Source organism: Pogona vitticeps, chromosome 3, assembly GCF_051106095.1.
Source record: "Pogona vitticeps strain Pit_001003342236 chromosome 3, PviZW2.1, whole genome shotgun sequence".
Taxonomy (NCBI): domain Eukaryota; kingdom Metazoa; phylum Chordata; class Lepidosauria; order Squamata; family Agamidae; genus Pogona; species Pogona vitticeps.
This window is the reverse complement of record NC_135785.1, coordinates 29,395,858-29,420,414: the sequence shown is the minus strand read 5'-3', so window position 1 is coordinate 29,420,414 and position 24,557 is coordinate 29,395,858. Positions and strand designations below refer to the sequence as shown.

General features: G+C 41.4%; 1 protein-coding gene across 1 annotated transcript in view; it reads left to right on the top strand.

Moving 5' to 3' along the window:
- The first annotated feature begins 441 nt into the window (after nucleotides 1–441).
- Nucleotides 442–24,557, top strand: part of AGTR1 (angiotensin II receptor type 1) — a 57,042-nt gene continuing 32,926 nt past the window's right edge. The window contains exon 1 of the mRNA XM_020781855.3: nucleotides 442–722. The gene's annotated coding sequence lies outside the window, so the exon portion shown is untranslated. The remainder of the gene's footprint in view (nucleotides 723–24,557) is intronic.

Below are 24,557 nucleotides of genomic sequence, written 5' to 3'. Positions count from 1 at the left end.
ACCCCTTTTTCCTCTCTCTCTCTCTCTCTCTCGTTAAGTTTCTAGAGGAGCAGAAAGAGAACTTTTCGGTTCCCAACGCGGACGATCCGAAGGCCAAATGGGTGTAAGGCTAGATGAGTCCTGCCGCCCCCGGGCGCACGTAGCCGGAGAGAGGGAGAGCCCCCCTGCGAGAGCGGCCGAGACACGCGCGCATCCGTCAGCGGCAGCAATTTCATTACGGCTTGGAGGAGGCGGGGCTGGCCGGACCGGGCCGGGAAGAGTGAAGGGGCTGAGCATGAGGGCTGGATCACGCGTGGGGCGGGGGAGAGAGGGAAAAGGCGATGGCCCGGAGGGGGTCTCCCGGGAGGGAGCGGGGCGGGTGGAGCGCGCGGGATGAGGAACAAGCCGTGCAGCCAGCAGCGTCCCTGGCTATAAATCCAGGCGTGCAGCCAGACGGAGCCAAGCTTTCTGACGGTCTTCTTTTGCAACTCGCCCTGGGGAGAGGGGTTGAGCCAGCAGGGGGGGACGCCTGCAGCTGCTTTCCAACCGCTGCAGGAGCAACAGGATCGCGCGCAGAGCGTCCAGAGGCTCGCCCTGTCCCGGAGGGCAAGAGGCTTCTTCTTCTCCTAGTCCGCACCCCGTCGAGGAAGAAGAGCGAAAGCCTCCAAGTATCCGCAGTTGGTTCGCCCGCCCGAGACCTTCCGCGCTGCCACTGCCGGGCGCAGCCTGCGCTCTCTGCTCGTGTAAGTTTCATCTCTGCCCTTGTCAATGTCACCCACTTCTTGGTGCGCCCTTTCACCGCTGCCCTGACTTAGTAATTTCCAGGCATCGGCTGCCCTGCTCCCCTTAATTTACGCCTCTGGGGACAGGTAGCTTTAGATTTTAGTCCTACTGTTAACATACGAAACAACTGCAAGGGCAATGATGATCAAAACCCTCACTCCTGTGGAATTTATGAAGATTATTGCCGTAGGGAAGATATTCCACCTCCTCTCCCCTAACTTTTCTTTGAGAGGTTTAAAAGTTTCTGCGAGGTTCCAGCAACTTGGTTTCTAGCTTCTAAAGTTTGGGAGTAGAAAGGTTTGGGGTGGGTGGCAGGGGTGTTTGCTGTGGACACCACTCAGCTTGGAATGTATGTCCTGTGCGCCTGTGGTTTTCATACCAATGTGCAAATGTGTTTGAAGCCCCGTATATCCATGCAAAGTTAAGTACTGTTCTTTATTGTTTAATGTGCTTTTAAAAACTCTCCATGGAAATCAATAGACTCAATAAATACATGGATCATGCACTAATATATTGTTCTTACTAACTGATAGCTTAGGTTTTCTTTGTAAAAATCAGGAAAGGGACGTGTGTTCTCCAAAATACAATATGCAGAGCTAGGTGATACCTTTATTAGACTACTTTTTTAAAAAATCAAGCTTTTGATGATAATTCATTTCCTTTCTAGTAGCTCTCAGGTACATGTATTTAGTTCCATAAACATGCTTCAGCAAAGCAGGGAAAAGGGGAGGAAAGTGTGTTTATGGTTTTGCAAACTCTTTGAGTTTTTGTGCTCCGTTTGTGCAAAGTTGGACGTGGACCTTCCTTCGTCACTGCCAAAGCACTCTCGTTTAACAATTGGAACCCATAAGGAAGACAGCTCTGTGGTTCCAAGGCCAGCTCCTTGAAATGATGCCACAGGTTTATCTGTCTGCAGAAGGCTGGTCTGCTCATGGCCACATCATGTGAGTCCTCTCATATTTCTTGTCAACAGGTCTAAAGCACCATTGAATAGCATAAGTGGCAGAGGCATTGCAAGTGACAAACTTTGCCACTTATTACAGCTGCTTAGTGCTGTTATTTTGACCTGGAAAAAAATCATTAAAGGGGAAGAACTGGTATATCTGTCCTGTTTCCACAATAACTTTCCTGGCAGGACTAGATGTCTTCTGAACTCTTAGGCAGCTGGTTGGATAGCTCAGTGAGTTGGGTATCTGACTGCAAAGCCAGAGGCTGGGAGTTCAGTTTCCCATTATGCATCCCAGAAATGCCAGCCTGTGGAGCCTTGTGCAAGCTGCACTATCCCAGGATGCCCCCGGAAGGAAAGGCAAACCACCTCTGAGTACTCTCTACCTAGAAAACAGTGAAAAGGGTTGCCATAAGCCAGAATTGACTTGACAGCACATGATTATGATGATTACATTCTTAGTTTGCATTAATCTCTCATAACAAGCAATGATATGGTTGCAGAAGGCTTAAGCACCAGTGTGTGATGGTGCAAGCGTAGAATTAGGATTGGGGGGGATCAGCTTCAAGTTCACACTCAGCCATAAAACTTATTGGATGACCTTCAGCAAGTCACCCTCTCTGTCCAAGCTACCTCACAGGATTGTTGTGAAGACTCCCTTTGGGAAAGAAGACAGGCTTGCAGTCTTGGAGGGAAAAAAAACCTCCCTCAAGATAGAAGGACTGGATGTCTTCTGAAACATGTAACTTAACGGTATCTCACTTGGGTGATCCCAACCCATGTGGTAGTTAGTGTATTCTGGGATTTGTAATCCAAAAAAGTACAGTAAGTTTCCCCATCTCTAGAATGGAGTTCTACATCATTTTTTGTAACGTGACCACTATGTCTGCATGGTGAGATCCTGTACTGCACTGGGAATATGTGAAACATGGATTTATCATGAAATCCTCCTTCTCTGACAAGGTCTTGGATGTTATCAGTGCAGGACAGTCGGATGTGACTATGGTGAAGTAGCAACCAAGCTGAATATGAGACATAGCTGCTTTTTATTGCACTCACATAAAGTAAATACTATGCGGTTACTCTATAAATATATGATATATAAAGTACACAAATGTAAAGTAAATATCATATATTTACTTTTAAGTGCTAGCTATCAAATCTGCCAATGCATTTGAAAAGATGTGAAAAGAATAGATACACAAAACTGTAGGCACACTAAAGGCCATCATATCCTACTCTGTAGGACTAGTCACACATCAGCCTTCACCTGCTCAACATATATCAACTGACGTAGACCCCAGCAAAGAGTACTTGCTCCAGAAATATGTGTTTGTGGACGAAATGGGTTTGAGTAACTCAGGCAAGTGATCCAAGCTGCAGATTTCCAAAGAAAACATATATTAATTCGATCTTGGGGGAAATATACCAGACAGTATGGCTACTGCTGTACCTGAGCAATTTCTGGGGATTTGTAATCCAAACAAATAAGTTTTCCTATTTCTGAAGTCACTTTCAACCCTGTTAGTCACTAGTCTGTGGCAGCGGAAGCAGCAAAGACTTCTGTGGCACTGTGAAAACTATCACTTTTGTTATAGCAAATGTGCTTCCATGGACTACAGCCGACTTCATCAGATGATGTCAGCATATTCTTTGGTACGTGTAATACTGCTGGAATAAACGTTGGTTAATCTGTGATATGTACAAATAAACATGTGTAAACAATCACATTGTATTCCCTTCTGCCTCTGCACTTTGTCTGCAATTAATATTGTTAAGACTAGTATATGATCCATCAGCCAAATGCTGGAGAATTGTGGAGAGAGAGAGAAATATCACCCTCAACTCGGAATTTTTTCAAACTTTGTCTTCAGCCAAGAGTTTGGTTTTGATGAATTGTGCTGGCTGAATGGGAAGGAAGCACAGCAAGCAGAAGTAATAGACTCTTGTCTACCTTCTGGAAGTTGGCTTGGGAGGTGGATCTGTTTCCCCACCTTCCATGCAACCATGCAGGGGCAGGGGAACACTGAGTGTTGGACTGAGCAGCAGAGGTATCCATACAGACTGTTTTTCGAACCTGGTGTCATTCATCTCTTAAATATCTGCTGTGAGAACAAAGCCAACCCTCTTTGAATCCAGTTCCCATCTCCCTCCAATGATCTAGAAAGCCTTTTTAAAAAAACTACAACTTCGTCAATGAAGTCATACCCAAAAATGGATCTTTTTCTTATCTATGTCTGTCCTTCACTGCCTGCCTTGAATAGCTGCTTTGAAAGCACTCGTTGGTTGACATCAGGGATCATAACCCATTTCTTTAAAAAAAAAAAAAAAAAAGCTTTGTATTAGGTTAGAAGTTCTCTTTATGGGGATGTAAGGAAGATTCAGGCTTCCATTTGTTCCTGACTGACTTTGGAAAATTACTTTTTCTAACAACATCCAGAATCCAACATCCAGTGTGTTAATCGGAGGTTCAGTCCCAAAAAAGTAACTTTTCTAACTTTATTTAGGAGTGAATGACTGCCTAAACATTCCTTTCACATCCATTGAGAGCCCTCTAACCTAATTTCAAACTTTTAAAAAACTAATTGTGCAAATATATATATATAGGCTTGTGCAGGACTGAGTGGGGTATTTACTGTATATGCCTGTCAAAAGATAAAGTGATTATTACCTTCTTTAGATAATTTTTATTCTAAAACTGCCAATGTGCCATTCCTCTGTCTAAAACGTTAGGATGAATTGTTAAGTCAGCATGGTCAACAACTCATTATGGGCAAGGACGTTCACTTGGTTGTAGAGTACAAGGGCTAAAAATCCAACAGCTGATCCCCAACTAGACCATATTTACTGAATCAGTTCTTGAATGGTTAGTCAATGCATATGTAATGTTCATTGATTCACAGAGTCTGTTTCAGTTGGGTCTAGAAGTTTGATTTTAGGCCACGGCTTGTACAGAGAAAGTCCTGGATATATTCCCAGCAATCAGGTAATGAGAAAAACCTCTATTTTAGATTTCCTGTTGGTTTTAGTAAGAAAAGAATCTGCCCGACCTGGGACAAGATAGCTTCCTATGGAATGTGTGCTATTCAGACCTTTCACCATCTACAGCAGTCTCCACGTGGTTTTCCCTAAAACTCCCAGAAGCCTTAATTGTCATGGCCAGCAGGTTGGGGTAATGGGAAACTTTAGGTGGAAATGCAGAGGGCACCAGTTTAATCAAGTTTGATCTCTAAGTCAACACATAGCCTTCCATGCACCAATCCAGGTTGGGCAACATCTGGCCTTCCAAATGTTATTAGACTTTAACATCATCTTTCACAATTGGCTGTGTTGGTTAGGGCTAATGGGAGTTACAGTCCAAGATTATTCTGAGAGGCAAGGGTGGCCCATAGTCAAGGCAGGGGCTCATGCAGAAGTAGCAAGGCAAGTCAACCTGCCCCCTGCTGCTAGTACCTAGAGGCCATTATCTGCCCATTTCTGCACTGGGCATTCTATCCAGTGTGGCGGATAGAGTGTCAGACTAGGGCTCAGGAGACCAGAGCCTCCACTTGCTCATGGAAACTAATGGGGGCCTTGAACTGGCAACAACCACCCCTTAAATATCTCACTTACCTTGATAGCCCCATTAGTGTTTCTATAAATTGGCCCCGACATGACAGCATGCAATACAGCATTGGGTAGTACTTACGGACTGACATCGTGTTTACCACATTTTCTAAAATGAAATTCTTACTTTGCTGCTAAGGAACACTGTGTTTTGCAAGAGGAGGTTGTGATCGTAACAGGCATTTTTTTGCATGCAGAAATCACAAGTTTGGCTTTTGACTGTCAGATCCATTTAAAAATAACATTTGTAAGAGGAAAGGCTTTTGATGGAGACCCTAAAGAACAGCAGCTATTTGAAAATATTCTGCTATGCTGCCGCCACCCCTCCCCCGGGATAATACTGGGCTCACCGGAAAAGCTTCCCTAGAACATCTGTCCTGAGGTTTTAAAAACCTTGTTGCCATTTCTATTCCTCTTGTTTTTTATTTTATTTTGATTTGCAGATTTTATAGTGAGATTTCTAGTGCATCTTTTTTTGCTTCACTCTGACTTTACTAATCTTAATCCATATCAGATGTCCAGGGATTGTAAACCTATAAATGTGGCACAAACACAGGGAAAGTAAGGGTATTTTTAAAATTACAATTTCCAGAATCCCAGAAAATTTCCAGATTATAGTATACACTTCCCAGGATCCCACCTTTTTGGACTGCAACTCCCAGTGGCCATCCTGGCTGCGGAATTCTGTAGGTGCAATCCCAAAAGGTAACCTTCCATATCTGGTTGCATATACTGATGGACAGAGAAATGATTTGGTAAGAAGCAGTTTCCTACGTGCCAGATCTCATGTTATAATTTCATCTAAACCAAATGGGTCTGTAAAGTATTGCTTCTCCAGGAAGATATTATTCTTGGCAGAAGATTAGAAGCTTGATAGTAACCTGGTATACAGCATGATCCTAAACAGGTTTACTAAGTGAATCCAATGGAGTTTCGTGAGGCTTGAGGCCAGGAGATGCCATTTTCTTCTGAATAAGCTTTCCTGTAATTTGGAATCCTCATTAGACATGTTGCATGTCCTGTTTCCAGAAGAGACTAGGCTGGTAATGGATACTTAACACAACAGCTGGAGAACTTACTCCTGCAAAAGGATAGGTTGGCTCCATTCCCTTCTGAGTTCCAGACAGACAAAACAGGACTATTTCATCAGGACTTCGTCCCTTAACTGTGCTTTAATTTACTTTTTAAATGCTTTTAGCATTGTAACTTATTACTGAATTTTCTCATTTTGGGGAGTGGTTTTTGTTTGCCTGCTTGTTTGCTTGTTTTTTTTGATCGTACTTAATTGTACACTCCTTTGAGGCTCCTGGTGGATAGAAGTGCAGTATTTAAAAGCTTTTAATGAAGAAACGTGCTGAAGTAAATTTGTGTGAGATTTCAGCTTTAAGCACACTATAATTCTACGATTTGTGGCTAAATCAGATTATGAAATTGAAGAACAGACTCATTGGATCAATACAACTTACATAAGTATTTCAACTAACATTACACTCATTCAACAGCCAAAAACTTGTAATGAGGAGGCCTGTTGAAGCCATGAAGATTTGCTTAATCAGCTCTTCCATAAATTTTGTTGATTCAGATGAGCCTGCTGTAATTGCAATTTAATAATCTTCAAACTGCTTAGTATAGTAACTGTGAGTTAGTTTAATATACGAAATTCCAGTTAGGGTAGGACCATTTGAATTACTGGAATTTATGGAGAAGATGACTCCACATTGATTCAGTGGGCCTACTCTAGCATGATTTGCTCTGCTAAGCAACAAGATTTGGGCCACAGAATCTAGTGTAGACTAACAACTGGAAGCAACCCTCTGTCTTTAGAAGTGATATAAAAACATTTTTCCTAAAAACAAAGCAAAGCAAAGTAGTATGCTTATATTTCACTCCATAGCATACAATTATGCTTCCCCCCAACCTTCAAGCTGGATATGCAATTTACCAACCTCAGAAGGATGGAAAGCTAAGTGAACTTCAAGATGGCTACCTGAACCCATCAGGATTGGACCCTATTGTGAGCATTGACTGTTGTACTGCAGTTTGACAACTGTGTGACAAGGCTCATTGTGCAATGAGTAGCTAAGCTCCTTCTGAGTTTTGAAACTGCAGAGATGGATGGGGTCATCTCAACAGGGTTGGAGTAATCTTCACCAACAGCTGAGGTCTGAATTTCAGAGGAAATCCGGGCAATGTTTGGCAAAGCAAGGCAGAGATGTCCCAAGATCATTGCACAGTTTCTCCTAATGGTGCATGTTCTCGTCTCGCTCAGCCTTTCCCTTAGGAAAAGACCCAACAAACAGCAGTTCATTATGCATATTTTTCATAGTTTAGATTTGTACAATCCGTTTGATTTGCGGTCCTCCTAGTGTATTAATAACCAGAACTTGTACAGGGTACAATTGCTGCACATGAATAATTATTTTCATAAATTCTTCTGGCACAGTGTTCAGCAAGGTAGGATTAGCACTGTATTAGTACATCTTCACAAGGTTTGAATGGTATTTTATTACTTAGCACAATGGTAAGGTCATTATAAACCTCCTTAGCTACCTTCTCAAAAGGGAGACAGTTGTTTTCAGAATGCTGGGTATTTAAATAAATCACTGACCTTTTTCTTTCCATGTTAAGAAATCGCAGAGGCTGACACTGAGGTTCTGCCTGATAATGCATACCAGTATAAAAGTCAAAGAGTAAACAGTGTGACTTGGCTTGGAAGAGTGCCCTACATTTTATAGTTGCCATTGCCAAGAACAAAAGCCAAAAAAAGGAAAGGAAAGAAAGACCCACCAGCACCCTGTAAGATTAATATAAGTGATGAAAGCTCTAGGGCTTAGAAACCACGATGCTGAAAAAGACATATTTGCTATTTTGTCTGATCAAAAGGTAATTTACAGTGTTTTTATCATTTTCCTATACTGTAATGAGAATGAGACACCAGAAGAATCTTACCTTCAGCAAACAGGATCACCATCCTTGACATGGCAAATGAGGTATCGCCCTGTGGTGTGAGCACTGAGCAACCAGGCTTCTGTGGAGATGGGCAGGGTCATCTGAGCAAGGGCAGAGCACTCTCCCCCCACCCACCTCCACTGAGTTCCAAAATTGGAAGGAAAGCTGGGCATTGTTTGGCAAGGCTGGGCAATAATGCTTCAAGTTGTACCCAAAACCTTTCTCATAGGAAGAGATCCGACAGACAGAAAAGTTGAGAGCTATTAGTTAAAGACATTCAGTGTGCCATTGGAAAGTGTTTTTCCCAATAGCAGAATATGGGAAATTGCTTTTTTAACCAACTACTTTTAAAACTCTACTGGCTGCCAACCTATTTCTAGACCCAATTCAAAGTGTTGGTTCTATGACCTATAATGCCCTAACAGTTTGGGCCAAGCTGTCTCGAGGGCTGTGTTTCCCATTAGGAGCCTGCTCAGGTATTAAGATAATCAAGAGAAGCTTTTGACTCAGTCTCATCACCTTTGCAATTATGTTTTGTGAGGACCGAGAGGGTCTTCTCTGTTGCTACTCTAAGACTTTGGAACTTGCTCCCACAGGAGGCTAGGCTGGCCCCACCTTTGCTGTCCTTCCACAAGTGTGGTGTTTGATCCTTTTAAGTTTGTTTCCATTTTTTAGGTTTGAACATTGGCTTTTAATGATGTAAGCTGCATTGGACCCTTTTTAAGGAGAGAGACAGGGAGAAAGTATTTTAAATATTTATTTATTTATTTATTTTATTTATATCCCGCCTATCTAGTCGCAAAGGACTACTCTAGGCGGCTTACAACAGGGAAGAATACAATAAAAATAAAACAACAAATTACAAAACAGATAAAAGTAAAAAACAATAAAAGATAAGAAAATCAGAAGTAATCTGGTGAGAAGGCCTGCCGAAACATCCAGGTCTTTAGTAGATTCTTAAAAGTGCCCAGCGAGGGAGCTCCGCGAATACCAGGAGGTAAAATATATAATCAAATAAACTCTACATTGAGGATTTTGGAAATCATATCTATCTATCTATCTATCTATCTATCTATCTATCTATCTATCTATCTATCTATCTATCTATCTATCTATCTATCTATCTATCTATCTATCTATCTATCTATCTATCTCTGTCTGTCTGTCTGTCTGTCTGTCTGTCTGTCTGTCTGTCTGTCTGTCTGTCTATCTATCTATCTATCTATCTATCTATCTATCTATCTATCTATCTATCTATCTATCTATCTAAAAATGCTTTACAGAGAATCACTAAAATTGCCCAAAATAATATTGGACTTCAGCTCCCAACCTTGGGCGATATCTTTGTATCCCACTGCTTGTGGAAGTCATTTAATATTCTTAGAGATTCTTCCTACCCTGCTTGTAACTTCTTTGAACTGATGCCTTCTGGCAGAAGATACAGAGCAATTAAAACTCGGACAACAAGCTTTTTGAACAGTTTTTATCCTAGAGCTATAATTGAACTTAACAAGGAACTTAAGAATCACCAGCAGTGAGTTGTTGGACTGTATTACTATTACTTGGTCTGTTGTGTTGTATGCTGTGTGGATACTGTGTACTCTTAGGCAGGGTTTTGAGTTTTAGGATTGTTATGAGGGTGTCTGTATTTTGGTCTGATCTCTGAGTGTTCTTTGTGAATTTTGTATGTGTATAAGGTATATACGCTCAATGACAATAAATTAGTATTAAATATCTATCTATCTATATCTATCAAAGGAACTTCTAGAGTAGGAGGGGGTCACAGTACAGGACTTGGGGGCACTCTCACTTGTTATGAGCCTCAGGTTGGAGATCCCACAATTATCCAAATCTCAAGCCTTCAGAGGCTTGAATGATAAGTAGAGAAAGAAGCAGAAATTACAACTGAAAAATCACCAACATAGGAAACAAAAAGGAGGTGCTGTGTAGATGTACAGAAGAGTACTTTTCAATATACTGAAAGTACTGGGTTAAAATACTGGAGCATTATTAAATATCTAAAGCCTTAAGAGAGCCATTGTTGTGTAGTGGTTAGAGTGTGGAATAGGATTCTAGCCTCTACCAGCCATGAAACTCATTGCTTGACTGTGGGTCAGTCATTCATTGCTTGACTACTTCACAAGGTTGTTGCTATGGAGCAGATCTGTACTAACCATTTTGGTACAACCTACTCCACTCTGAGGCAAAGCTACAAGCCTCCCTTGAAAAAATAGGAAAGGAATGTGATGTGCCCTTCAAAAGAAAGATAAAGGTCATAATTTTGGTTTTGGATTTGTGTCTTTAAAGGGAAGTGAACATGGCTGGGAAGTGTTGCTATTAAGTTCTTAACACTCACCAGTTGATTCACCTCTAGATTTTATTGCCCTCTAAATTTTTGTGCCCTGAGACAAAACCTAGTTCCTGTACTCTAGTTACAGTCCCACTGAGAAGTAGAAGAGGGAAATCAAGCCATGTACATGGCTTGAAATGTGGGATATAACAGAAACAAATGCATGCACTTTGTGCAAAATAGTCATTTGGAGGTACCCTCAGAGCATTGACCACGGTAGCTTTTTCTACTTTTTTTCACAAAGACCTGGGGTCATCTCACAGCATTTGAAAATGTCACTAGAACATTGAAGTGTCAGTGGATAATTATTTCAAAAACTGTTTATTTGCTCAATCAAGATTCAGATCATAAAGTAAAGCAAATTGTTTGTGTAGGGTATACAGGAGCAAATCCTATCAGCATGTGTCAAGCACAATCCTTTGCTATTAAGATACAGGAAAAGTTGGTTCTCCCCAGAATCTTCCAGGTCTGCAAACCAAAAGGTCAAGCAGGATTACTTTCCTTGTTTAATTCTATGGAAACACAAAGTACAAGGAAATTAATCTACATTCCAGTGCTGCACAAGCTATGAAGAGCACTTTTAGTCCAAGGTTTTATTTTCTTGGAAGAAAGAAAATAAGATTATAGTTTTCCAGACATTTCCTACAATCTGTGAACCATTACCAAATACTGCTATACTTCTAATTAATTAATTCTGTTTATAGCAGAAAGTCCAAAGCAGAATGTATAAAAACCCAGAAAACACATAAAATGCAGAAAGCTAGGCTTTCTTGTTAAGCATTTGGGGGTGGGGTGGAATGAAAATGGTGGCTTCCAATCCCAGTTGCCCAACCAATACTAACTGGAGCACCGAGGATGGAGATGGGATTAAAGGAGCACTGTAAACAGGAAAAGTTACATTTTTGGACTGTAAATCTCAGAATCTCCCAGCAAGCACATTGTGGGAATTGTGTTCCTCCCCCTACAATTTATTTTTCAACCTCTGACAAACACAGCTAGGACATTAGTGCTGCCGCAATAGACAAGACAGAAAAATCATCAGCTGTGAAAGAGGGAAGGTCCATAGCTAATATTCTAGTTTTATGAATGATTATAACTGCTGTGATGAATGTTTGAGAAGAGAAATGTGCATTAGTTTAAGTGTTGACCAAATGACTGACTGATTGTCTAGTCAAGTGGAATGACTGGTGATTACAATGAGCTTTTAACAGGAAAAGGGAAAGCACTCTGCTTCATCTAGACTTTCCATCGTCATGAAATGTTATCTACACCTTTTCTTAATTCTTTGAAGATTCTGTGGTGTAGCCTTAGTAACACTCAATTTTGGGAGGATACCAGTTTTCTGGGTAGTCAGATGTCAACCATGCGTAGGCAAACTGATAGATGTTCTTCATCTAGCCCACTAAACTTCTTGTTTAGACCCTATCTATCCTTTCCCAGGCTGAACTCCAGCACCTAGAGAAAAGAAAGGGCTTATCTCTGAACTGCTGCAAATTACAGGAAAAAACTCTTCCTTACTCCATCATTTTAAATAGACCTCATTTTCCCAAGGCAGGAATAAAAACCTTGTCAGCTGATTTGCCTGGATCAGCTGAGGAGGGTCTGTTGGGAAGGCTTGGGAAAATATTTTGAGGGGAATATATCTCCCCAAATTGCCCAGCTAACTTGTCCAGTGACCATGGTGGTAGGGAGCCTCTGGGACTTGTGTTCTAAAAAGTAACTTTTTCTAGGCTCCCTCTCACTGTGTTGATAAGTGAGAAGAGAGAGAAAGAATTGTGTGAATGAAGGTCTACTTGGGTGGTGATTCCAACCCAGTGCCTCTGCTTGCAATGTCCTTGATCTTCTGCTTGAGGACTGTTCTTAACCCCTTATACATGCCCTGCTCACACATTATTTTCAAGTGATTAGATTAGGCATCCTTCAGTCTCGAAAGACTATGGTAATGTGCTCTGTATGGAGAACTTGGAACAGCGTCTAGTGCAGCTGAGAAGGCCAATTCGAGAGTGACAATCCCTTCCACACATTTTCAAGTACTGTACAGCACTCATATATTGAAGCAGGGGCAGTGAGGCCGTGTTGCAGATTCCACCCCACTACCAGGTTGAGATATCAGAGCCTCAGCTATGTGCAAAATGTGTGGAACTTCCTGTGTGAGAGCAGCTGTGGTGTTTATGCAGATCTGCATCCTCTTTTATTTTCCATTGGTTGATGCATTCCTTGGTTTTGGCAATTCATGAGGTGTTTCCTATTCAGGACATTTCTTCATTTTCAGAAGTCCTTCATTTCTGTAAATCTAACATGAATGATCTATGTATGGTCCAGAGTCATACTGGATGTTACAAACACAACTGTAACATACTCATCTAATGTAGAGTCATGCTGGGTCATAAAGGGTACTATCTGGTCCAGCATTCTGTTTATCATAATGGTCAACCAGTTGTTCTCAACTGCAAGGACACATTCTTTAAACCCAACATATATTTCAAACTAATATCTATTGATTACGCATCAGACAACATTACTGTGTTATTTGTGGCCAATCCCTACTTAATTCATTATTTTGTAATTTGTTGCTAGTTAATCAGTATTTCAATATCAAGCTAGCTACAAATCGGTAGTCCATGCCTCTGGGATGGCAGAATGATGAACCTCAAAGGCCTTCATCCTTCAGATGCCAGATTGTGAATAAAGTAAATAAGTCAGAATAATTTCATGTTGATTCGGTTTCTTAGTGGAAAAGCATTAAATATTTAGTACTTATCAGTGGTAATGAACGGTCAAATTTGGCTTGCCAGATTGATTGTAGTGTTCCTCCAAAGGAGAAATATACTACAGGCATTTGTGCGGAACTTGGAAAGTTTTTTTAAAAATAATTACAGATATAGGCCCCCAAACAGATGTAATTTTAAAATTAATTGTATTTACTGCCTCAAAAGTAAATAAAGTAAATAAAAGCAACTAGGGTGTAGCAAAAGCCAGCACTATCTTTCGTCACTGTTTAGTGCAACTACAGCCCTGTGACTGTAAGATTAATGAGGACTGTTCTTAACCCCTTATGCATGCCCTGCTCATACATTATTTTCAAGTGATTAAATCAGGCATCCTTCAGTCTCGAGAGACTATGGTAATGTGCTCTGTATGGAAGACTTGGAACAGTTAGATCATGAAAGAAGAGAGCTTATATCTTTCTAAATTATAGTCGTCATCTACCTTTGTTACTGGGAAATAAAATAATCAATTTATAATTGGGCATTTCCAAGCTTTGTTCTAGAGGACCTAAACATGAATGGTGAAGAGACACACAACACAAAAGGCCTTTGAATTAGCTCTCTACTATGTTTCTTTGACTTTGTTGAGAGATGGGGAGGAACCACTACATATTTGAGGCAAAGGTTAGGAGAGTGTTTGAATTATTCTTCTCCTACGCTGTTTTTCCCCCCACTTGTTTAAAACCTGTTCTCCAAACTACCTGTCAGCTTCAGATATGACAGAGATGGGAGCCCTGTTCACCTAAGCATACAAATAGAGCTCTAAGCATAGTGGGATGTTAGTGCACAAGGAAGCCACTCCCCCCCCATCTTCCACATCCAGACATCAATCAGAAGTTCGTGTGTTCAGTACAAAGATGAGGAACGTGTAAATGGCATGATTCGAACCTTTTTCGTGCATTCAGATGACACACCTTATTTATTTGTTTGTTTTTATATATTTTATCCCACATTTCTCCTTAAAAATGACTTGATTTACATCGGTAAAAGTCAATATTTAAAGACTAAAACAGTGTGCATACAAATATTTTAAAAGAATCAAACAAATACCACATTAAAACGGTAAATAAAAGTAACACCAAAAACATTCAAAGCAGTGAGACACAATAATCTATTTAAAAACCTTTCTCAGACAGACAATCACTAAGGAAAAGCCTGTCTGAAGAGAGAGGTCTTTATTTGCTTGCAGAATGACAGCAAAGATGGAGCCAGGCTGGCCTCCAGCGGGAGAGTTTCAGAGTCTTGGAGCAGCGACAAAGAAGGCCCTCTCCCATGTCTCCACCAAATACATCTGGGGTCGAGAGAAAAACCTCCCTTGATCAGGCAGGCTCATAAAGGGAGACATGGTCCTTGAGATAACTTGGACCCAAGCTATTTAAGAAGAGTGCCAGATATCTTTTTACTGAATTTATTTGAATATTACCCTTTCAATGAAGAATTTGCCCTGGTTCCCCATTCAACTCTGTTGCCAAAGGTCCCTCAACCATCTAGCAAGACTTCTCAGGACACAGAAACCTGGTATTCCCTTGTGTGAGGTTTCCTACTACGCACACTGCAACAAGATGCAACACAATCGATAGCCCTCTTCACCTGTTATTTACCCAAGACCTGGCAACATGGTTAGAAAGGACTGCTGAACCCCACCACGCCACATTATCAGTTTCTCTAGATGGAGAGTGATGCAGCTGAAGAGAAAGATTTTAAAAATCAGAGAACATGATGATGGAGACGTGAGGAGCTCCTTTATACACATGCTACAGGGTATGGTGCTAGATAAGTAACAGCCAAATAGGACTAATATACAAGGCAATCATACAGGAACTTATTCAGTCTTTACATGACATTATGAACCTCCAAATAGCTATTTATTTAGTATCCTACCTTCCTGCAAACAATTGCACTCAAAGGCATGTAAAAACAATAAAAAGCAGGGTGTATGGAGTCCTCTTCTGAGTAAGGCTGGCCTGGCCCCCTCCCTGTTTTTCTTCCACTGGCAATCACAGATCTTTCAGTCTTGGCAGGCTGCCAAAATCACTGTGGCTTTGGAGGAGAGGATCTTTTAATAGGTGAGCGGTGCACATTATTTTTGTTGACATGCTTTTTAACTGTTTGCAGTTCAGCTGGGTTTTAATTATTACACTTTAACTAAGAGCCTGTTGCTTAGCATAGTAAATTGCACTAAAGTAGGCTTATTGAATTAATGGGGACTTAGTGTCAACTGCTCTGTAAGTTCCACTGATTCAAATGGTCCTACTCTGTTGCCCACTATGCTATAAGTTACAACTTAGTGGTGGCCTACTCAATCAATGGACATTTAGAGAGCCAACTGCTCTATAAGTTCTATTGATTCAAACAGCCCCACTCTCTTACTTGGCATGCTAAAGTAAGTTGCAACTTAGAGTAGGCCTATTGAATCAGTGGGGATTTAGTCAGTCAACTGCTCCATAAAGTCTGTATTCTGCTAGAAAATAAATAAATAAAGCATACACACAAGGGACATGCACATGCAGAATACTCTGCCAAGGGAGTGAGGTTTTCAGGTCCCTGGCCAGAGGTCCATTTAGTTTGAGAAAGATTCCACTGAATTGATTCTGCATATGTGAAGGCCCCTGCTTAATGTTTCTTTGTGTTTTTGACAGCCACCAGTCAGCCAAGACAGACGTTCCTTTCCTCCCCTTTCAGCCCCCACCACCTTCCTTCCCTTCTGCCCTGTCCCTCAACCAACCTCTTCTCCTAACCCCCCTCCAAATTCTTTGTTCTGTTCCCCTCAGATACCTGCCACCACCTTCACCCCTTGCTCCTTTTCCCCACTTTCCATCTCCTTTTTCCATTTCCACCCCTTTCATACTTTCATGTGATTTTTGCATGGGATCCTCACCAAGCCACCATCAAGTCATATGTTCCATCAGTGATTTGGGGTAATCCTATATATAAAAAAATTAATGGATATCTATGGGGATTGTTGATGCCTGGGCCCCATGTTTCTGTGGTTTGGAGTGATCCTAGATATAAAAACCATGGGGATCCATGCCTGGGACCCACGTTTTTGTGAGCTGGGATAATCCTATATGCAAACATCATGGGGACACATTGGGACCCATGCTTGGTGCCCACGATTTTGTGGTTTGTGGTAATCATAGGTAAAAGGTAAAGGTTCCCCTTGACAATTTTTTTTTGTCCAGTCGTGTTCGATTCTAGGGGGCGGTGCTCATCCAGGTTTCCAAGCCATAGAGCCAGCATTTTGTCCGAAGACAATCTTCCGTGGTCACATGGCCAGTGCGACTTAGACACGGAACGCTGTTACCTTCCCACTGAGGTGTTCCCTATTTATCTACTTGCATTTGCATGCTTTCAAACCGCTAGGTTGGCGGGAGCTGGGACAAGCGACAGGCGCTCACTCCGTGGTAATCACATATAGATATAATTCACGGGGATCCATTAGATTTCACGACAGTGACCCATGTTCTCTGAGAAGAAACCAGTCTTTCGCCTCCCTCACTGTAACTCTAAATCTGTTTCTCTCCTCTGTGTGTGTGCGTGCATGCGTGTGCGCCCATATGTATCGGGTTTGTCCAGGAAAAAAAAAATCTTGCCCATTTCCCGTTTGTTCCCCTTCCCTTCCTTTCTGTTCCCCCCTGCCTTCCCCAGACCACCTAACAGGAGATGAAGGCAGTGGCAATGGTAGCATAAGCAGTGGCGGGGTGATGATGCACACACCACCACAAAAGTTTTGTATTTGGGCTAAAGCCCACAAGTCTGAAGTACAAATTCAAGAAATAGCTTGCTCTGCCGGTTTATTTCAGCAGTGGGAACCGGTTCTAAGTTGCAACTTATTTTAACATAGTGAGTAACAAAACTACTCTAGTGTAATTTAGTACACTATTGAGCAGGATTTTGGTACTTGTTCAATTTTGTTTTAATGTGATAGCTTTTGCAATTTTGTCTTCCTAGAGTCCCAGATTTTGGAGAAAGGTGGGATACTTATAAAGAAACAAATATAGTTCAGGTTGAAAACAAAATCTCAGTTGAATTATAACATGGAAAGAAATAAAAAATGTAAATAAATCATAGCAGTAAAAGATACAGCCAGCACCCAACCTGTTAGACCCCCTTCAGTTGCCTACCAGCTTAGTTGCCGAAGGGCTCCCTGAATAGAAAGTTCTTCGCCTACTGGCAGAAAAATAACTAAGCCAATCCAGCCTCCCTCCACAGGGAGTTCCAGAGCCTGAGAACAGCAACTAAAACTATAGTAGGTCATGCTAAATATGGAGTAATTGTTGTTGTTTAGTCCTTAAGTTGTGCCCGACTCTTTGTGACCCCATGGACCAGAGCACGCCAGGCCTTCCTGTCTTCCACTGCCTACCGGAGTTGGGTCAGATTCATGTTGGTAGCTTCAATGACACTGTCCATCTATCTCATCTTCTGTCATCCCCTTCTCCTCTTGCCCAACATCAGGGTCTTTTCCAGGGAGTCCTCTCTTCTCATGAGATGGCCAAAGTATTGGAGCCTCAGCTTCAGGATCTGCCCTTCCAGTGAGCACTCAGGTTTGATTTCCTTCAAAATGGATAGGTTTGTTTTCTTTGTAGTCCAGGAGACTCTCAAGAGTCTCCTCCAGAACCACAATTCAAAAGCATCAATTCTTCGGTGGTCAGCCTTCTTTATGATCCAGCTCTCACTTCCATACATCACTACTGGAAAAACCATAGCTTGGACTATGCGGACCTTTATCGGCAAGGTGATGTCTCTGCTTTTTAAGATGCTGTCTAAGTTTATAATCACTTTCCTCCCAAGAAGCAGCCGTCTTTTAATTTCATGGCTGCTATCACCATCTGCAGTGATCATGGAGCCCAAGAAAGTAAAATCTGTCACTGCCTCCATATCTTCCCCTTCTACAGTATTTGCCAGGAGGTGATGGGACCAGTGGCCATGATCTTAGCTTTTTTGATGTTGAGCTTCAGACCATTTTTTGGGCTCTCCTCTTTCAACCTCATTCTTTGATTCCTCCTCATTTTCTGCCGTCAGATTGGTATCATCTGCATATCTGAGGTTGATATTTCTTCCAGCTATCTTAATTCCATTTTGGGACTCGTCCAGTCTTTTGCATGATGTATTGTGCATATAAGTTCGTTCTTCCTTCCTTCCTTCCTTCCTTCCTTCCTTCCTTCCTTCCTTCCTTCCTTCCTTCCTTCCTTCCTTCCTTCCTTCCTTCCTTCCTTCCTTCCTTCCTTCTTGAAGTATAATATTTTAGAAATTCACCACCACTACCACCTATAGTCTGGCTGTCTAATGTAATTATGCTAAGGTCCTAGTTACCAAGTGAATGAGTTGAACTTGCATCCTAGCTAACCCCTGTTTTTCAGCATGAAGCTAAAATAAATGAATAAACAATGTACAGACAGATTCAAAGAAGAAAGCTTTGTAAAACATCATTATAAAGGTCATCTCTGTTTATCCGAAAACAATTGTTTTATGCTCACTGGAAGGACAGATCCTGCAGCTGAGACTCCAGTACTCTGGCCATCTCATGAGAAGAGAAGACTCCTTGGAAAAGACCCTGATGGTGGGAAAGTGTGAGGGCAAGAGGAGAAGGGGACGACCGAGGACAAGTTGGTTGGACAGGGTCATTGAAGTGACCAACATGAATCTGACCCAACTCCGGTAGGCAGTGGAAGACAGGAAGGCCTGGCATGCTGTGACCCATGGGGTCACAAAGAGCTGGACATGACTTAACGACTAAACAACAAACAACAATCTTTTGTTACTTCAACATTCGCAAAATATATTTGCATTCCAGATCTATTGCTCCAGCATAATACCTCTGTGAAAATCCTATTACAAATGACATAGTTTCACCCTGCACAATTTATAGTATATTGTATTGAGAAGCCCGAAAGACCTTAATCTGAATTGTTGAGAATTTGGTGTTGAATGTTCTTGGCTTCCTAAGAAGGCCTGTTATCTCTCAGAGATAGATAGAAAGAGACTGAGAGAGGAAACAGACATTTTTCTAGGTGTGCAATATATTATACAAATATTGTTGGCATGAATAATCTATTTACAGCCAAATTTTGTTCATTTTTTTCTTGTAAGCCCCACAGGTACATATGCATAGATTACATCTATTCAGAGCAATCTTATGTGCATACTTAGACATAATCTCCCCTGAATTCCATAAAATATAAGGCTTTTAGCCAGCTGTAAGAAGGCACTTTGCAGCTGTTATGTCTAATAATAAAAAAGATAGTAGCAGTGATAAAAAAAAGAGGGGATATTGAGTGGGGCATAATGTCATGTAAAGCCACCATAAAATTTGGTGAATGAAAGAGGACAATGCTGTGATAAAAGTCTCACCTGAAAGATCAAAAAAGAGCCGTGCCAGATCATACTAGAAATCTATGTGATCCATCACTCTATTCATCCAGTAGCCATTCTTTCCACAAGCTACTGATAATCCTACTCTCTATAACACAAATTTCACTCTTCCTTCCTTCCCACAGTAGCCTTTACATTCTGAATGTTATATAGAGCATTTGAGGATGGGCTAAATGGGATAGGATGTGGCATAGGCAGGTGGAGGCATGTTCTTAGGAACCACGTAGGTTCTCCAGATGTTCTTGACTCACAAACTCCCATTATCCCTCATCACTAACTATGTTGTATACGGCTGACAGAAGTTGCTGTTCAGCTACTTCTAGAGGGCTACAAGTTGCCTGCCCATCTGTTTTAGATGCCATGGCAGTGTCCAAAGTACCTTTGCTGCCTTGAGATAGAAAACAAAATGACCCTATTTCTATATTTGCTGGCTAGATAGCTCAGTGGATTATGTATCTGGCTTCAGAGCCATTGGTTGGGAGTTCAGGTCTCCACTGTGCATTCTGAAAGAGCCAGCCTGTGTGGTCTTGGCCACAAAGTCTGAGGATGCTTCCAGAAGAAGGGAATGGCAAACCACCTCTGAGTACTCTCTAGAAAACCCTGAAATGGTGGTCATAAGTCAGAATGGCCTTGACAGCACATACGTATTATATTTCCATATTCAGTAGCTGTTTAGTCTAACATCTGGATCTTATTTTGACACTCCTTTCAGAACAGAGACTCTATACTGTTTTTTCCTAAGGGCAGCAAGCTAGGAAGGGTGAGGAATAAGGCAGATAAAGTGGCCTACATAATTCTGGCTGTAATATTTTATCACCACATGCCAACTCTGGGCAGCTATCACAACAGAGGCCTGTATCATATCATTTAATGGTAAGGCTGGCCCTAATCAGCAACCAGAAATACATTTTGCTGCACGGTCTGGTCCTCACACCATAAAACTAAGGTTCAGTGTTAATGTCACAAAGCATTGAAGCAGGAGTAGGGAATCTGTAGCCCTCTGGGGATTGGAGAGATGATGGGGAACAAGATTATGTTGTGTTCCTCATCATTTCTCACCACAGCCTGCGCTGTGATGGGAATCTACCAATACCTGGAGAAACACTTCTTCCCCATCTTTGTCTTAGACCACACATGGCTATCCATGGCAATGAAGCAGTAACAGTTATTACATAGGATTCAATCCACATTTAAGCATACCCAGCTGCACTGGCACAAACAAACATCTCTGTTTTCTCCTCATGATAGTCTTTCCATGTTTGCCCCTTTCTCCATGAGTAAATTTATCTTTTATGGTAGAGATAGTTTCTCTGAATTAAGCCAGTTTAGATTGCCAGAAGAAATATCAACAACCTCAGATATGCAGATGATACCACTCTGATAGCAGAAAGTGAGGAGGAATTAAAGAACCTCTTAATGAGGGTGAAAGAGGAAAGCGCAAAAAATGGTCTGAAGCTCAACATCAAAAAAACTAAGATCATGGCCACTGGTCCCATCACATCCTGGCAAATAGAAGGGGAAGATATGGAGACAATGAAAGATTTTACCTTCTTGGGCTCCATGATCACTGCAGATGGTGACAGCAGACATGAAATTAAAAGATGCCTGCTTCTTGGGAGGAAATCAATGACAAACCTAGACAGCATCTTAAAAAGCAGAGACATCAGCTTGCTGACAAAGGTCTGCATAGTCAAAGCTATGGTTTTTCCAGTAGCAATATATGGAAGTGAGAGCTGGACCATAAAGAAAGCTGACCGCCAAGGAATTGATGCTTTTGATTTGTGGTACTGGAGGAGACTCTTGAGAGTCCCCTGGACTGCAAGGAGATCAAACCTAACCATTCTGAAGGAAATCAAACCTGAGTGCTCACTGGAAGGATAGATCCTGCAGCTGAGGCTCCAATACTTTGGACATCTCATGAGAAGAGAAGACTCCCTGGAAAAGACCCTGATGTTGGGAAAGTGTGAAGGCAAGAGGAGAAGGGGACGATGGTTGTTGTGGGTTTTTCAGGCTTTCTGGCCATGTTCTGAAGTTTGTTCTTCCTAACATTTTGCCGGTCTCCATGGCCAGCAACTTCAGAGGACAGCACTCTGTGCTCTGGTGTAGTTTGCTTGGGACTGGAGTATTTATGGCTGTGAGATAGGCTTTTGTCCTTTTCAGGAGATGCGTGATTAGTGTGTCTTGTTGTGGGTGTGTTGTTTTGATGATGAGAGATTATCTGTCACTGTGATTGATGGGTGTCATTAGCTGGTCTTTTGTGTGTAGTGATCCCTGGTCCTTGTGGATGGGTATTATTCAGAGCTGGGAGCCAAGTTTTGAGTTTCAAACTTTCCTCTTTTTTGTTGAAGTTCTGCTGGTGCTTGTGGATTTCAATGGCTTCCCTGTGCAGTCTGATGTAATGATTGCTGGAGTTGTCCAGTATTTCAGTATTTTGAAATAGAATTTCATGTCCAGCTTGTTTCAGGGCATATTCAGCTACTGCAGATTTTTCTGGTTGTTTTAGTCTGCAGTGTCTCTCATGTTCTTTGATTCTGGTGTGGATGCTTTGTTTTGTGGTTCCAATGTATACCTGGCCACAACTGCAAGGTATCCAGTATACTCCTGCAGTGGTGAGGGGGTCCCTTCTGTCCTTTGCTGACTATAACATTTGTTGTATTTTTGTGGTGGGCTTGAATACTGTTTGTAGGTTGTGTTTTTTCAAAAGTTTCCCCATGCGGTCTGTGACCCCTTTGATATATGGCAGAAATACTTTATTTGTGGGTGGCTGTGTTTCTTCTTCAGTTTGGTGTTGTTTTCTTGGTTTGATGGCAAGAGGACAAGATGTTTGGACAGTGTCATTGAAGCAACCAACATGAATTTGACCCAACTCCGGGAGGCAGTGGAAGACAGGAGGGCCTGGTGTGCTCTGGTCCATGGGGTCACGAAGAGTCAGACACGACTAAACGACTAAACAACAACAACAAAGTTTCTCTGAGCTCTGACTATCATAGCTACTGGTGAGGATGGCTACTGTGTGAAAAGAATTACTGACTTAGACAGACCTTGCTCTGATCCAGCCCAGTTCTTTTCATACCTTTCTTCCTGTACTAATCACATGTGGCTGTGACTGGATCCAACCCTTTTAAGTTCTGTTTTTATAACCTTTAGGTCTACCATTATGAAATCTCTCTATTTACTTGCTTTTTTCAGATGACCACTTAATGTTTATAAATGAAGATATAATTCTTCGAAAATTGTGCTAGTGAAGTGCCTTTATTTGTTTTGCAGAACGTTTGATTTACTATAAAATGCTAATTACCCCATGCATTTGGAGCTCATAAGTACCTTCATTGCTGTCCTTTTCTCAAAAATACAACCCACGGTTTTAATGCCAGTAGCTGTCCAGGAGCAATGCTAGTAAGAAGGAGCTGTGCTGTGCCCTTGAGGAGCCAGGATGAAGGCTTTGAGGTATTTAACAGCACTGTTTGATCTGTAGTGTTGTGTAGACAAGACTTCAGGTTTAAAACTTCCAGATCCCACTCAGAAAGATCAGCAAAATGCAAGAAGGCTGACTTTAAGTGAAATCGTACAAATTTCCAAGATAAAACAGTAAAGAGCAGCAAGGTCTACTAAATTCTTGATAAAAATACAGGTTTTAGAATTTTTTTATTTCTTGGGACTTCTAAATTGTACCAGCTGACTGCATTCTTTTACAATTCCTACAAATTGTTAATATGGTTACTGTTTCAAATTTAATGAATTGCATTTTCCCCTCTTTGAAGGAGGTTGTTTGCATTTCTATATAAAAACTGTCAAGAATTGTTTTAAAAAGAAACATTTTCAGATAGAAATACCTGTTGAAGATTTGTAGTAAAGTTTCAGTTGAGTACAATGCCGGTTTGCCGCTAATGGGAAATACTTCTGCTTATATATGGCATCTCATGTTTGCTGATATACCCTACTTGCTGTCAGTCCCTGTCATGTTCCACCAAAATTGCTCCTGAGAATTAGCAGTTCTTTCAGTGGGGTATACAGACCTGAGGTTTCTCACAAAAACAAATTATGTTTTAGTAGATACCACAGACACATTTCAATGAAAACCAAGACACAGACATGACGACATGCTATAAAGACATGAACAAATAGAACGAGTGCAAAAGAATTGAAAATACCAATCTGGAAGAATGATCAGAGTTGCAATATTCAGTAGGGACAAATGGTTTAGTTATTTTCATCTTGCTTTGTAGTTCCTTCAGCACAGCAGAATTTTTGAAATGAGACTACTGTGGTTTCACTGGTTTGATAGTTGTTACTCAGGAAACAGCAGCTGACAGAAGAGCTTTGCCATCCATAAATCATAAAAGGCTGAGCAACTTTTCAGAACATTGTCAATACCCCACCCTCTTCTATTCCTTTAGGAATAGAAGAGCTGGCTGGGTAGTTCATGACTTGGTTCCTGACTATAGACTTGGAGGTGAGATATATGATTTCCCATTGTTCTTCGGAAGAAGAGCCAGCCTGTGTAGCCTTTACCAAGCTACACAGTCCCAGAATTCCACCAGAAGAAGGGACCAGTAAATCACTTCTGAGTACTTTTCCCTAGGAAACTCTGGCCTAAGTTGGAACGGATGTAAGGACATAGCCATTCAATCAAGGAATAGAAGAGGCTTGGGAAAGAATATGTTTTTGTATGCCCTGGTGGCACTTCATGTTATAGCACAATGGAATTATCAGTAAATTAGAATTACACCTGCAATCTGTGTTGATGCTCACAAACAATTAAAAGGTGAAAAGTCCTCAATTGGGCAACAGTCCAAGTGTCAAA